The sequence below is a fragment of the Aethalodelphis obliquidens genome, unplaced genomic scaffold, assembly GCF_003676395.1.
Source record: "Aethalodelphis obliquidens isolate GAN/ISIS:26980383/991018 unplaced genomic scaffold, ASM367639v1 scaffold28, whole genome shotgun sequence".
Classification (NCBI taxonomy): Eukaryota; Metazoa; Chordata; class Mammalia; order Artiodactyla; family Delphinidae; genus Aethalodelphis; species Aethalodelphis obliquidens.
Genome location: NW_020837972.1, coordinates 4,299,358 through 4,302,501, shown reverse-complemented (window position 1 = coordinate 4,302,501; position 3,144 = coordinate 4,299,358). Strand labels below are relative to the sequence as shown.

Sequence of the window (3,144 nt, the reverse complement as noted above, 5' to 3'; positions counted from 1 at the left end):
TTCCTAGGAGGTGCCATATACATCTCTACGTGGATCCTCCAATGCCCAGGGTCTGGGCTGGCTCTGAAGGGATGGGAAGCCAAGGGGAACTCTGCCTCCTCTTCTTTGCTCAGCCTTACCCTCTGTGTCCCTCCTTCCAAACTTTCCCCCAGCTCCAGCTTCACGGTCAACCTTTTCTGGGCAGTGTGCTTGCTCCTGTATCCCCAACAAACTGAAGCTCCATTCACGGGTCTTTTGTATCACCAAGTCCATATGTCCCAAAGGGTCTTCTCTGCAGGTGAATAGGTGGAAGGGAACCATTTTACTCCTCCAGTCAAATACATAGTTTCACCAACTCGGGGTGAAACTACGTTAAAGCAGGTCTCTTTACTGCAGGACTTTTCAGTGCCTCTCGTATGCTAATGTACACTGGGATCTCTACGAGGTCTTAGAGTCTGTAGACTGCTTTGACTACACAATTTCAGACACGCCAATATGGTTTCACTGCTTTAGTGTCATGAAGGGGAGTCTGAAGCCCAGAGAGGGACTGCTACTTGTCCAGTGTCACACGTCGATGGTGGAGATCTGAATTTCTAGCCTTCCCGTGTCCGTGACAGCAATGGAGTAAGTCCTCAGTGCCTTCTCCCTGCACCAGCAGCTCTAAACGTGGAGCGTCAAGGTGTCCTGGTGACCTTCAGGGACACCAAGACATGTAGCTTCACTAAATTTTGTTTTTTGCGCCATGCCACGCGGCTTGCAGGATCTCAGTTCCCCAACCAGGGGTCGAACCTGGGCTACAGCAGTGACGGCGCTGAATCCTAACCACTAAGCCACGAGGGAACCCCCTAGATTCATTAAATTTAAAATAACTGCGTAGGATCCTTCATAAGTGTTAAGATCACGAAAACAAGGGAAGGTGAGAAACTGTCACAGACTGGAGGAGAGTTAGGAGACGTGACCACTAAATGCAACATGCTTTCTTGGGGAGGATCCGCTTTAGTGAAAAAATGGGTGAAATCCAAATAAAATCTGTCGTATAATTAATAGTACGGCACCGATGTCAGGTTCTTAGTTTTGATCAGTGTACCATGGTCACGTACGATATTAACACTGGGGGGTGCTGGGTGAAGGATACACCAGAACGCTCTGTTTTATCTTTGCAGCTCTTCTATAAACCTAAAAGGATTTCTGAAAAGGGAGCTTCACGGCCTGCAGAGTGTGGGTGGCGGCTGCGTTCCCGGGGACCGTCGTCCGCGATACAGCAGTGCAGCCATGGCAGAGCTGCAGCCCACGTCCAGCAGACTCACCGACGAGGCCACCCTTGTCTGCGACACCTACCCGGACCCCAGCACCAAGGATCTTCTCTTGCAGCAGAACATGCTGCTGATTAAGGATCCTAAGTAGTCACTGGATTTTCATCCTAGAATTCTTGGAATGACGCTACTCCAAAACTTAGATTTTCCCACTATGAAATTTTCACTCTTGTTTCTTGGCTTCTGAGGATAAAAATGACATCCCAAAAGGTAAAGATGAAAGAGTAGCATGGGCCATTCTCCAGAAAAGCTATGCTTGAACTGACACACAACTGGGGCACTGAAGAGGATGAGATGCAGAGTTACCACAGGGGCAATTCAGACCCTCGGGGATCTGGTCACATTGAAATTGCTGTACCTGATGTTCACAGTGCTTGTATAGGATGTGAAGAACTGGGAGTCAAATTTGTGAAGAAACCTGATGATGGTAAAATGAAAGGCCTGGCATTTATCAAGATCCTGATGGCTACTGGACTGAAATTTTGAATCCTAACAAAATGATAATTTTATTTAGTCCTGTGAGAATGCTGCTTTGAGATTTCAGTGAAGACATTGTGGAAGGTGAAAAAGGAAACAATGTGATTCAAGATATTCAGTTAAGGGCTTCCCTGGTGGCGCAGTGGTTGAGAGTCCGCCTGCCGATGCAGGGGACACGGGTTCATGCCCCGGTCCGGGAAGATCCCACATGCCGCGGAGCGGCTGGGCCCGTGAGCCATGGCCGCTGAGCCTGCGCGTCCGGAGCCTGTGCTCCGCAGCGGGAGAGGCCGCAACAGTGAGAGGCCCGCGTACCGAAAAAAAAAAAAAAGATATTCAGTTAACAGGAGCATCTAGGACTGATGGCTTATTGTCTCAATTCAAATTATTCTTAAGTCCATTTCCCTTTCCTATTTCAGCTATGTTTTTCACCTAACTGTTCAGCCATTCTAGTTTTAAAGTAGTGCTTTGTCTTATGTCCTTGAATGTAGTTGTATAACTTTACTTTTTTAGGCAATAATTAGAACAATTCCCTTCAGGGGCTGCATTTGCCTTCTATCTCCTGAAGAGATATGAGTCTACAAGTCTGCCTTTGAATCATCATTTTCAAAAAAAAAAAAAAAAAAACCAACACTTAATATGTTTTTGTTGTGGTTACCTTCCGGGGTTTCAGTTCCTCAGAAGTAACTTTTCAGAATGGGAAGTAAAGAACCCCAAACGAAAGTGAAGCTTCATGTATATTTCCAAAAACTAAATAAACAAATAAATAAAATTATTTCAAAATAGAAAGCTAAAAATGCATATATTAATTATGTCAAATCAAACTCCATCCTGCACTGGATTCAGCCATAGAAAACCAGAAGCAAGCCCAAAACGTATGTTAGAATGCTGCATGAAAATATCTTCGGGAAATATACCCAAGCATGCTGATCATCGCGGTTACTTGTGAGCAGGGCCCCGGGTGGCTACTGTAAAAGGAGGGAGACTTTTCACAGTTGATTCTGTAATACCTTTTGGATTTTGAACTATGTACCTGTATTCTCTTTCAACAATTAAATCTTAAAAATAATTGAAGAGAGAAATTGGAAAAACATTACTTCGGACTTTTGGGGGCAAACAGAATGAATGAGAGAGTAACAATACTGCTCATTGCTGTTAGTGTTCACTGGAGGTCCTGTGAGGTGCTTGGTGCTGTGGTGAGCACGGAACAGGGAAGAACTCATTGAATCCCCTCAACAATGCAAGACCCCCGTTTTATAGAAGAACAACCATTTGTTCAAGTTGTCGTGTAGAAAGTGACAGAGCTGGATTTGAGGTCAAGTCTGCCTCATTCCATCACCTGAGCTTTTAATCATTCTTTCTACGACTGTGGGATAAA

General features: G+C 45.2%; 1 pseudogene; it reads left to right on the top strand.

Annotated features, from left to right (window-relative positions):
* The first annotated feature begins 1,248 nt into the window (after positions 1-1,248).
* LOC113630037 (lactoylglutathione lyase pseudogene) lies at positions 1,249-1,847 on the top strand (annotated as a pseudogene).
* Positions 1,848-3,144: the final 1,297 nt, after the last annotated feature.